Here is a 13670-nt window from a genome sequence, read left to right on the forward strand (position 1 = left end):
AATAGAATTCTTTCATTTGTTCTTTGATGAATGGCCCTTGCCTATCTCATATGTAAGGATCAATATCAATTTCCTGAGACATTTATTTAGGGATTTTAACTCTACCAGTCTAGTCCTGCCTAGGGAGATTTTTCCCCCCCACTAAATAAATGTTTCTCAACCCATTCCCTCCTCCCTTCTTTCCTCCTTTTATAATTCCCTCACTTGCTCTTCCTTCCTTTTTCTTTCTGATCCTGCCTTTTGATTAGTTCAGTGTTTCTGCTTTGTGCAACAGCTGTGTTTTAATCAAACAGTTCACCTTCCTTCTCAAACACGTTCCAGCATATTACAGGAAAAACAGGAGTCATCACCTGCAGAAATTTCTTTTAATGTTATTGTCTTTGTACCTGGAGTTGGATGAAGGTAATGGTGTGTTATGAGAAGGTAGCTTAAGATTTAGTTATATATTACTTTATTTCATGCCTTGGAAACTCTTGTGTGAAAAATGCTGCCCTTTCATAGCTGGCATTATCAAAGAAAGAAGCTAAAAATTCAGTTTAGCCCTTGGCTTTTTATGCCTGTGTTTGCCTTTAGTGGAGGTTACCCAAGATAATAGGAATATCAAATGCCTCTGTAATGATGTTCTGGACTAGAACTCTCACTATTTGTTACTTGGGCTGTTATTGTTACTTCAAGGTGACCAGTGAAAGCATTTGAAGAACAAAAGTTCTCATTCCTGGTCTAAAATTTCTCAACACTACCAATGACAGACCACCCTGGTCTAAAATGTCAATAGAGCTCCTTGATCCCTCTTCCTATCAAATCTCCAAGAAGACACACTTATAAACTTATTTTGTAATTACCAAACAGTTCCCTGTACTTTCAACCCACTGTTTCTTATACTAAACCTATGAATGTGGTGGAGACTTGTCTTCAGCTTCTTTCTGACAAGTATTTAATTGTTACTGCCAGCTGGATCTTTTTATTTCCTTTCAGTACCATCAGTCATGGCATCATTATGGACCATTTCATTGGAATGAATCCTGGAAATGACATGTTATGACACCAGCCCTTCCTTCTTGAAGGGACAGATCAAGACTGTGGCCTGAGGGATATCAGTTACACATCAGGGTCAATGATCTTCAGAGTAATTCAAGGTTTGATCAGGTCCCCCAGGCTTTATACACAAAAACACCAAAAGAAGTCATCAAAAGGTTTGGACTAGTCTTCCAGATGTTGTTGCTATACTGTTGCAATTCAGCTGCATCTGGAGGTGCACAGTTGCCCAACCCTGGAATGAAGTTTCACTGATACATAAATAGCATGCAGCTTTACTTCTCTTCTTGAGCTGCTGGACAGTGCAAAACTGCAGAAATATTGAACTGTTTTCAGGGAAACAACCTGAGCGTTAATGAGATAAAACAAAATATAGTAGGTGGGGTGAAATCTTCTGATCTGGACAGAGGTTTGCAGCCAACATTGAATGAGTGTTATTCCTCCTGAAATACCAAGTACTTTGTTTCAGAAGTATTTGGGACTTTGTTCTTATTGTGGAAGCATTGGTCACAGCAGTAACTAGTATTAACCAGCAATAAACTATTTAATCTATGGAATAAAGAAAAAATTCTTATGAGAAAGTAAGAAACCAGGAGTAAAGTGGAAGACACTAACCGACACAAGATTAAATAGAGGATGTGACTTACCTGACCAGGCCAACACTTTAGTTTGGTTATCAGAATGGATAAAGCTCAAAAATTCAAAACTATTCAATTTATGTTTTGGGTGGCATGCCTACCTTTGGTATGTAAAAAGTAGAGCTGATAAGGACTTCGAACACCATTTCATTCATAAACCCATCTATGCTACCTGGAAAAAAAGTTAAGACAATCTTTTACTCCAAGATACCAAGTTAGATATCCCCTCAAGAGGCTCTGTTAGAAAGAACAAAAGAGCCACAAGATGGTTAAGATACAGAGATATATTGAAGAAGAACAATCAAGGACAATACATGATGAGATCAACAAAAGAAATTAAAGTGTTTGAACTAAAAAGTCATTGGCTAGTATATAAACATTTATCAGATAGATACAATGTGGGCCAAAAAGAATCAGAATTTGAAATAAAGAAAAATGAACTGGATGAGATACTAGAAGGAAACACATCTAAACCAGCTGCAAAAATTTACAAATTGCTCCTTGAAAGAAAGCAAGAACAAGGGATCATTAAAGAAACAATGATAAGATGGGCCAAGGACAAAGGAAGGAGTATAGACTTGGAGAGCTGGCAGTATTCAAGGAAAATATTTCAGTTCTCAAACTGTCAGTGCATCAGAGAAAACTATCAGAAGATAGATGGTACCTGATTCCATCAAAATTAGCAAAGATCCATAAAAATAATTAAAACAAATGCTGGAAATGTGATAAAGCAGTCGGCAATTGGTACCACAGGTGGTGAACTTGCCCCAAGATTAAAGACTTCTGGGAAAACAGCCACATGAAGATTAAGAATATTCTAAAATTAAGATTCAAAATGCTGCCAGAAATCTATCTGTTAAACATGACCAATAAAATCTCAGATAAAGAAACAGAAAACATTGGAAAATCATACTTTACATGGTCACCCCAACCAGAATTCTTTTAGCACAAAATTGGAAATCAAAAGACCTACCCACAACAGATGACTGGCTACTAAGAGTTCTGGATGATATAGAAATGGACAGGCTAACAAACCAGATAGAAGGGAAATCATTCAAAATATCCAACGCAGACTGGGAAAAATAGTAAAGTTTTGGGTGTATTTTAAAAAAAAAAAGTGGTCATAAAACACCACAAAGGGTACATCAAAGCCTTGAAGCAGTTCAAAGCTGCTACAAAGCTTTATGTTAGACTGTGTGTCACAAAACAAAGTACTGTACAATAACAGGGAACTGCTGCCATTTTGTTCTTTTTCTTTTATTGCTTTATTAACTAAGTAGACAATATTTATTCAGAGGAGGTTTGCTATTGCTTGCATTTGTGGTCAAGTGTGAATTACCCAAGATCTCTACCCATGGCTAAAGTAGGAATTTGAATCCTGGCCTTCCATAGTCCTAATCCAACATTCAAACCACTATACCACACTGTTAACCTTGAGGGTAAGCAAAAATTGTCCCCAAAATTCTCCAGCCTTTTTGTGGGGAATTCATTTAGGATATGTGTAGTAGTGTCCATGGTGGTGAAGGAGGATAGATTTTGTTATCTATATGAGACTTATTTGCAGTTCAGTAGATCTTTGTGTTATGGGCTTAAATGAAAAGACACAAATTGTCTAAAGCTTTATAAATCAGGAAAGTACTTTGAATTGTACTGAAATGAACTTGAAACTAATTTAGACAGCAGAGGAGAGGAGCTGCCATGTACACTCTGTGTAAAAGAATAGAACTGGACTGGGGGATAAAAAAAGAGGGAAGAGATATATTTCTCAGTGACTGAGTGTTTATTCACTCTAACTCACCAGCAAAACCCCTTGAGTTAAAAAGGAAAAGGAAACTTTGGGATGCTATAACATTTCTCTTTTTGTAAATTATGGTTATGTCAGTTAACTTTGCTCAAATAATTTTACTCTGTTATCTCCATGTCCAAAAACAGATGCCAAAACAGAAAGGGAACAGGATGGACTGAAACAGAAATAAATCCAAGAAATGTTTCAGGAACACTTATCTTGGACCAGAAAAGTCATGTTGGCTGTTAAATATTAACAGTAGAGGAAATTAGTCCTAAAGTCATCAGCATTTGCATGTTGCCCTCAGGAGATATTCAATGTCATTGCATTTCAGAGACAACATTAGAAATTGCATGGAGGGGGAGTTCAAGTACAGGAACAAATCATGACTCTACTTTGTAACAGAATTTCAAACCAAATTCTTTGCATATGGTTTGATTTTAATAATAATAATAATAATAATAATAATAATAATAATTTTTATTTATATTTCGCACCTCTCCCTGCGGATCAAGGCGGGATTACCACAAGAGAAACAACATTTCAAGATAAAAAACTACAATTTCATATAAAATACACTCAATAAAACAGTAAAACCACTATCAATACAATACATAGACTAATCATCATTTAAAATACATATCTTTACAAATAGAGGTGGGGTGTTTCTAACTCTCTTATAGCAGATTGGGTGGCAACGTCAGGTAAGAATTTTAAAAATATTTTTGTACATATAGTTCTACTTATTACATCATCATAATCATCAGGTTTTATACCAACTCATTGTTATGTAGAAAACTTTGAGAGGATAACTACGCATTCTGTTACAAGTGTAGCTTGCAGTGAAATCAGGGTCTTTAAAAATATTAGTACTAGGAAGCAGGACTTTATCAGGACTGCACAGTGAGAAGGCCTACATCCAACTGTTAGCTAAAGCAGATCCACTGAAACAATGTAAATTACCCAAGTGTTGACTTTCCATTGGCTAATTATGATGAGTCTGCTCTAGTTGGGACTAGCAATTGGATTTAGGCTGAAAGGTGTTTTCTAAAGTAAAGGAGAAAGTTGTCTGTAATTCTTTCTTTCTTAATAATAATAATTAAAGTATCACCAATATCACACATTGCCTACTTAATTATGAATGTGTAACTAAGTAACTTCTCCTGGACTGTCCTCCCAAACATACCTTAACAACCAGAAGCTGCATGGAATGATGGAGTTCCATGTAGTTGGTGAGCTGTAGGAAACTGTTTCTAGCTCCTTCCCACTAGTGATCCATGGCATAACAAGGAATTGTAACAAGAATTCTGCTTCTGATTGTCTCAGCTTTGCTCGCTGGTGGGAGGGGGGCTGGAAATTTCCAACCTGATCACCAGCTGAACAAACTTTCAGTGCTTGGGGCAGCTGTTGGGTGTTAAGATAAGTTTGGGGGCCATTTACAATCATGGCAATAGTGAATCATAGTGCCATGATCATGCATACATATTATTTCTGAATATAGAGCAGTTATGAATTTGTAACTGCAGTACAGGATGCCAGTCTATGTTTTCTTTTTATAGTCTTTGTTCACACTGATTTCTTCACCTTTTTGAAGCACTCCAGATTTTATAGAAATAAAGATATATCTGGTTTCAGTATTATATATCATATTATTTTTACAAACAGGGTTGTATGGGTAGGATCAAAACCAGAGACTGGCCCGTTACAAACGGGCACCATAGTACGCAACGAGCGCATACTAGGGTTAGAAAGGGGCGTCACTTCTTGACGCCCCTAACCCTAGTACGGACCCAGTCCATACAAAATGGTGGTGCCCTATACAGATAGGCACCGCCATGACTACGTCAACACCGCGCCACCTCCAAACAAGGCGGTGCAGTTGTGCTGTGCGAGGGCGCCTAGAGCACCCTTTCTGCAGTGCGAGAAGGAGCTCCGAAATGGAGCTCCTTCTGCGGTTTGCGTTGCTGGCGCAGCCTTTAGACAGCTGCGCCAGGGACGCAAAGGAGAATGGAGCTGAGCAGCCCCTTTCTCCTACTCCCCGCCGCCATCGGGTGTCCTTGGGGCATGAAGCCCCAAGGACACCCCTTTCCAGGCCACGGGGAAGCGGCCTTTTGCCGCTTCCCCACGGCCTGGAAAGCAGTGGCTCAGGGCCTCAGAGGCTGCCGTTGTGGCAGCTGAGGCCCCGATACAGCAGGGAAAGGGCTGGTTACAGGCAACCCCAAAGGGGCGGTCTGTAACACGCCACTGTTAACTTTAAAAATCCTTAGAACAATTCTTCCTGGTGAAACTACTCTTGAGTAACTGGTTGGAGTCTTATGACCTAAACACTGTAATTCCCCAACCCCTAGGGACTATGAAACATCAAGAAGCAACTTTACAAAAAATCTAAAAGAACTAGTCCTTAGGCACAAAAAAAAAACCTAGCTGGGAAATGTAAAATTTATTGGTTCTTTAGTATAGTCTCTCATTTAATTAATCTATATCTTAATTAAATTAAACTTCATTGCCTTTTTTACATTGCAATTTGAACATTAACTCACAGAAATTAATTTCCGTATTAACTTCCAGAATTTGGCTGAAATTGAAATTCCAATGTAAGTCATTCAATTAATGTGAAGTGGAAGGCCTTCATTCAATTAAGTTCTTTTTTAAAATTATGTTATCCCTTTTCATTGGAAAATTTCTAATATGTTTGATTTTAATTAATTATTTCCTATTATTGGCTGGGAAGGAAGATGCTGTGACTGTGGGTAGGAGAGAAAGTTTAAACCTTCTTTGGATGTTACAGTCCTGATATAAAGGCCTGTTACAGACAGCCAAAATAAAGCTGCTTCAAGTCACTTTGGAGGTATGGTATTTCAATGATGCATGAGTCCTAACAGTCTGGAAGCTTCACCAAAGCTGCACTCCAGTCCTTAGGACTGGAGTGTGGCTTTGGTGCGGCCTTTGGATTCTTAGGACGCATGTATCATTGAAATACCATACCTCCAAAGTGACTTGAAGCAGCTTTATTTTGGCTGTCTGTAACAGGCCAATGTGTCCGCACTCATCACAGAGTATTATTAGGCTGCATCTGCACTGCATAAATAATCCAGTTTTATACCACATAAGCTGACATGGCTGAATGCGGTGGAATTCTGGGAACTGTAATTTGTTGTGGCACCAGAGCTTTCTGACAGAGAAGGCTAAATGTCCAAGAAAACTACAGTTCTCAGAATTCCATAGCATTCAGCCATGTCAGTTTAAGTGGCGTCAAAGAGGATTATTTCTTCAGTATGGATGCAGCCTTAGAGAGAGAAAGAGAAAAGGATCACTGTAAATAGGGTATTTATCCAATGTGTACTTAGGATGCCAGTCCATTCAAAGGAACTAAGGACAGGTAAGAACTCTGTTTCAGTTTCTTTGTTTATGAGAATATACACAAATTTGCAAATCTATTCTTATTTATGACAGAAATAACTTGAATTTTTAAACTTTCAGGTGTGGGAGCCCTGGTAGGTCATGACTTCCATGTTAGTGGCATGGTAAATCTCAAAGTTTCACTCCACACTTTAAAAGCAGTGGGTTTAATTTGTTTGTTTGCTTGCTTCTTGTTTTAAAGTGTTATCCAAAGTGCATGAACTTTGGATTCAGCCCACCACATTCATTGGGGTTAGGAGTGCAGACCACCAGTAAAAGTGGAAAAACTGCAAACACCTCTATCCCTTCCCCCAGCACACCATGTTTAACACACACAAAAAGTACAATTTGCAGATTCAACATACCATGGATGTTTTTGAGGTGGGGTTCCTTCTCAATGTAGAAATGGATAGCTTGCAGTACTTTCCTCCATCTCCATTGCTGCCCTATGCCATTTTTAATAGAGAATTGTTCACACTCTCAGGTTTGCAAGGCTTCCAGTCCCTATTAGAAATGGCATTAGGTTAGAAGCAGAGGTGGTAAAAGATGATCTGTGAATAATCAAATTGACAAAAATCAAACCCTAATTCCTCACAATGGGAAGGCCTGCACTATTGGGTTTGGCCAGGGCAGATGAGGATTCAGTTTCAGTGTGCTTTTGATAAATTTGCCACAATTAATACATTTCTTCATATTCAGCTCCCAGAGTAAATTATAGCAGGTGTTGCTTGTCATGCAACCAGATAACAAGCAAGACTTGCTGAAATTTCCTCTTCTGCACAGCCATTAAAGGTACAGGAGCCCTCTCAACTTTCCACTCTAGCAAACCTATAGTATAGATTTGGTATGCAAACTTTATTTGGATTCTTTACTTTTGTTTAAGCTTTTCTGGCAGTGTTATACTACTTCTACTGAAAGTATCACTGTAGTAGATGGCATCTCTTTTATATTTCACTTTACATCTCACTCCCTATGCCTCACAAAAGGAGAAACATTTCATACTGCACAGTTAGTAGTCATAGAGTTTCCCAGAGTTACATACACAAGAAAGCACATCCCTACCTCCAGAACTGTATACAGTCGAAATTTAGACAGTCTCTATGTGGTAAAGAAACAAAATTAGATGGAGAAGAAAGAGGAATGAAACAGCAGAGAAAGACGGTGTATGGGAAAAGGAAGGGCCAAATTAACACTTGCTTTAGACTCAATATTTTTTCTCTCCATGAATTTCTCCCATAAATTGGAATCTTTCATGCCATAACTATGAACCACTCTCCCCTTAGGTTCCCCTTGTAACATTAAACTCAGTGCCACAACTATGAGCCTAACACACCCCAAAATCCATGACTTACTAAGTACAAAGATGGTAAACAATTTGCCAGTTGCAAAAGGGTCTATGAGTCTGACTCACACAAAGTCTGTGTGGAAAAGACTGAAATCTCAAATGTGGGATTGTGACTGGAATGGTTTGGGAGAAACCACATAATATTTCTACACCAAACAAAGCAGTTGTTTATCCATAAGGAGGAGGTTTCTTTATATCATTAACTGTTGAGTTGCAGTAATTGGAAGGAAGACTAGTAAATGTAGGTGCTCGTGTGTTCAGATTATTCTGAAAGCCTTCCAATGAGATAGCTGTTTTTCTTTTCACATTTTCCACCCATCTGAAGTACATTTCAAATGGGAAAACTCCATTCCCTACTTTTTCATCATTAGTTAATCGTGTTTTATTAAACCACTGCAAACATATTCCAAAAATATTCTTGTTTCTAATTCTGGAACTAAAAGCATTCACATCCTGAATACTTAGACTTTCTAGAGTGTGTGTGTGTATAGAGGCCCTACACTAGTCATGTTCTCCTCATGAAGAAACAGTCTACAAGTTGGAAGCCGTGCTCTCCATCTCATGATACTCTTACTGCCATCAGGAACATATGCAAGAGTTAAGATTTTGATCAACAGAAGCTGAAAATGCCTGGAACTATTTGCCTTAATATTTGCATGGTTGCTCATTGGCTTATTCTCATACTGCTAATTTTTAACTTGGGTAACTCTTAATTCAAGTGAGTGTTCTCAGTGTTTACTAGAAAAAGGGTGTTCAAGTGTGCTGAGCCATAACAGCTGGTAATATAATTTTGACTGGCATGAGCGGTTCTCATTTTAGCAACTTTGGAAGTATGCCAGGCTGAGTCGACTCTGAGCCCGTGGCCGGTATTGAACTCACAACCTTGTGATTTGTGAGTGATTAGCTGCACTAGAGGCAGTCACCGGCAAGAAAGAAGAGGGTTTTAAACCAACAAGGGCAGCATAGGAGGTGGTTTATTTTGCATCCAGGTGGTTTTTTGTTTTGTTTTGTTTTACTATGTAATATTCCCTCAAAGAAAGAAGCAAGGACTGGACTGCAGTGCCTTTATTCACAGCTCATGAAAAACAAGCTGTATTGTAGAGCTAACTATTTCCTTAATATCACTGGTATGGCACCATGATCAAGTCTCCTGCCAGCTTTTGGAAGGAGAGCATAATTACGGTTTCATCCCCGCCCCCCGGGAGTACAGGCACTGCCACTACATCCTCATCCTCCTTATGTGATCCACTAGTGAGAGTCCTGGGCTTCCTCTTTCTGGGGCACTAGGAAAAATGGGCATAAGCCACTCTCTGGGATGGCAGTGATAAGGAGTGCAAGGAGCAGCTGCAGCAGCAGCTTCTCAGCACAGGAGGAGCTCTGCCAGGATGCATGGCAAGACCAACAAAAGTTGCCACTTCTTGAACCCATGCCTAAGGCAACAGTCTCATTCAGCCTAGTGGTCAGAGCCTGCCCTGGCTAGACTACAGGTCTTAAGATCCTATTGCATAGGTTGTGCTGGCTACGGCTGGTAAGAGTGGCTGCCTGCCAATAACTGGAAGGCTTCGAATTGCCAATCTGTGATTTAGAGCCTTTTTTCTACCTTTTGAGGGAGTCTAAAACATCACAAAGAAATTCCTGAACTACTTATAGTTTAATAATCTGAGATGCATCATTTCTACCTTCAAAGGAGAGAGAGAGAGAGAGAGAACTAAGATGGGAAAAGGCTATGGAGGTTTATTGAAAAAATGAATACAGAGAATACTTGTGGTTCTGAACCAGACTTGGTCTCAGGAAAAAAAAACTCTTTTTGCAGGAAATCCAGGTTGTTCCGAGTCACTTTGCTCACTCTAATGTCTCCCTAAATGACATATCCCAGGATTTGGCTTATAATTCTGCATTGTGCTACAACTGTGCATTGTGAAAAGGACCCAGGAAACAGCATATTTTGCTCAGCCTTGAAGACTTGGGATGGAAAGTCTATTTAAAAATACCAGGGAAATGGTCAAAAAATGAGGGGTTTTTACATATCAGGAAACCTTGACAAGGAAAATCCTAAACAGATTTGGAACTTATTCTGCCTGAAAAATGCACGTGTTTGTGCAGAAAATGGTGAGCTTCCTGTGCAGAAAACAGCATTTTCTGCACCCACAAAACAACATTTCTGTTAAGAAAATGCTGTTTTCTGTGCAGATGGTGCTTTTTTCTACACAGGAAACTTGTCTTCATGCAGAAGAAGTGTGAATATCCTTTGGGTTTTCAATGTCTTTCTCCCAGGGGAAAAAAACTGGTAGAATCATTAGCTCCTGCCTGCAAGAACATAATTTACAAAGATTTGCATCCATATGAACAAGGATCAAGCAAGCGTCCACATTCTTTCTGTGGCTTCCAGTTGAGCTGTGAGCATCATGGAAAAGCATCATGCCAATCACTGTTTGCTTTCCCACCTTTCAAAACCAAATCCACATCATTTAAGCATTACTAGCAGTGGTGGCTGGTGGCTCCCATATTTGTGGAACAGTGTGGAATAGTGAATTTAATCCAGGCTTTGATCCAAATTGTAAAGAAGCTATCCTGAACCTGTCTGTAGGACAGTATTCTGCAGGTTGGATTGAATTTTCAAAATTAGGATCTGAAACAGATTCTCCACCCCACTGACATGGAATCCATCAGCTGCTGCTGGCTTTAACTAGGTAACAGGAATGGCTGTGGATGATACAATATGTCTATCTGGAGACTATATGTGCCCCCTTTGATGCTGGCAAAATTCTGTGCCGAAAGATATGAATGTTGTTCATCTGTAGCCAGATGCTTGGTTGGAACAAAATCCTGAAATCAACCATTTTAACACACACACACACACACACACACACACAAATCACAGCTAGGAAACATAAATGTTGTTGTGTGTTTTCAAGTAATTTCCGATTGATCACAACCTAAGGCAAACCTATGGTTGCTGTTGTTATTAACTGCCCTCAAGTCAATCTCAGCCCATGGTGCCCTGTGGATGAGACACGGTATCTCTTTCCTCCACTGCTCTACTTAGGTCCTGTAAACCTATATCCACGATCTCTTTAATAGAGTCTCTCCATCTAGCATGTGGCCTTCCTCACTTCTTACTTTCTTCCACCTTTTCTAGCATTATTACTTTTTTCTAGTGAGTTCTCTATTCTCATGATGTGCCCAAAGTATGACAGTCTCAGTGTTGTCATCTTGGCTTCCAGGGAGATTTCTAGCTTGATCTGCTTCAGGATCGATTTGTTTGCCTTTTTGGCCATCCATGGGATCCCCAGGACTCTTCTCCAGCACCACATCTCAAATGCATGGATTTTCTTCTTATCTTTTTTCTTAACTGTCCAGGTCTCACATCTGTGCATGGCAATAGGGAATACAATGGCTTGTATGATTCTAACTTTTGTACTGAGTTGTATATCTTTGCATTTTAGAATCTTTTCTCGTTCTTTCATTTTTAATCTTCTGATTTCCTGGCTGCAATCCTCATTTCTATAAATATTTGATCCCAGGTGTGAGAACTCTTTTACTACTTCTATTTTTTTTATTGTCTAAGTTGAATCTATCAAGATTCTCTGTTGTCATTATTTTTGTTTTCTTTATGTTCAACAGTAGGCTTGCCTTTCTCCCTTGATCATTCTTAATAGGTGTTCTAGATAAGGGTTTGTTTTTTTTGGCTAAGTGTTCTAGATAAGGGGGTGTCATCAGCGTACTGATAACACTGCGCCCCATGCCTCCGGATTATCTCTCCCAGTGGCTTCATGTAAATATTAAACAGCATGGAGGACAGAATGGCACCCTGAGGGATGCCAAATCATAGAATCATAGAATCATAGAGTTGGAAGAGACCACAAGGGCCATCCAGTCCAACCCCCTGCCATGCAGGAAATCCAAATCAAAGCATCCCCGACAGATGGCCATCCAGCCTCCGTTTGAAGACCTCCAAGGAGGGAGACTCCAAGCTCTCTTTTACAAGATCAGCTGTTCCCCAGCCTCACCATCTGGAATCTACCTGAGAGGTAGGAACAGAACCACTGGAGTGCAGTGCCCCCAATACCTAACTCTCTGAGGCATTCCAGAAGGAGACTATGGTTAATGGTATTGAATGCCGTTGAGATGTCCAAGAGCATCAGCAGGGTCACACTTCCCCTGTCGATGCCCAGACGGAGATCATCGACCAAAACGACCATGGCAGTCTCAACTCCGTATCCCGCCCTGAAGCCAGTTTGAAATGGGTCTATAAACTAGGGTGATAAGATGCAGCCTAGTCTGACCCCTTTGCCAATTGGGAACCATTCAGTTTCTCTATGTTCTGTTCTGACAGTAGCCTCTTGTCTCGAGTACAGATCCCTCATCAGGACTATCAGATGTGTTGGCACTCCCCTGTCTTTAAGGGCATTCCAAAAGAAAATCAACATGTGCTTTTTAGACTATAGTAAAGCCTTTTCGAATTCCCTGGTGTGCTCCACTAGCCATCGTATGCTTGCAGTGTGGTCACATATTGCAGACTAAATTGTGTCTTAAAATTTCTGTAGCTGTACTTTTAAGTTACCTGTAGTACCAAGGTATATAAGTCAACAATATTACCCTCATTTGTCTTTAAACGTGTTCCTGGAAACTTTTGCATTGGAACTATTCCAGAAAATGTGTTATAACTACTGGAAAGCAGTGAACATCTTGAATCAATAAGCTGGAAGCTAACTTGGAAAAGCATTTTACATCTTACCTTATCTTTCCTGTACGCCTATGAAAAGCTGCTTAACATGAATAGAATTTACTGAGTTCCAGCTGTCAGAGCTACTGACGACCCTTCCCAAGATAGCATTGCCTGCTGAGGTTGTCAATATTATTTGTTTTATCAGCATTTATTCTGACATTCAGTGGCACCACGTTTGACCAAAGCTGGGGGAGTGGGAGGTAGGGGATGACCTTGAAACTGGAATCAAGTACTCATAATAAAAGGAAAATTATATAACATCAATCTCCCTTGTAAAATAATTTAGAATTAGAGTATTTCTACAAAATAAAAAAGTAATCTTGTGACTTGCACTTGTTGTTTTTGTGTGATTCCCATTTTTTGTGCAGTTGTGGAGTTTGCAGATTCTGTTCTTAACCAGTCTGCAGACCTTTCTTTCACATGCTCATTTCATCAGGAGGTTTTGCTTCTTGACTCCTATTTGAAAACAGGTAGGAGATTTCACATTATCTAGCAGATCCTAGAAAAGTTACACTTTTGAACCACAATTTCCAAATTCCCAAGCCAGAGGGCTAGAAAGTTGTGGAGGCTGTAGTCCAAAAAGTACCATCTACAAACTTCACAAACTAATCTACCAACTTAAATCCCATGGTGGTTAATCAGATGCTTCAGAAGCCCAAAAGCAAGGCATATTGTTTAATTAATGAACTCCCATGTAGAGTGATGTTTGGTCTCTCCCAACCCTTTTGGCTGCTTTAA

This window comes from Sceloporus occidentalis, unplaced genomic scaffold (genome assembly GCF_023333645.1).
Source record: "Sceloporus occidentalis isolate IW3139 unplaced genomic scaffold, rSceOcc1.0.p SCAF_2, whole genome shotgun sequence".
NCBI classification, from domain to species: Eukaryota; Metazoa; Chordata; class Lepidosauria; order Squamata; family Phrynosomatidae; genus Sceloporus; species Sceloporus occidentalis.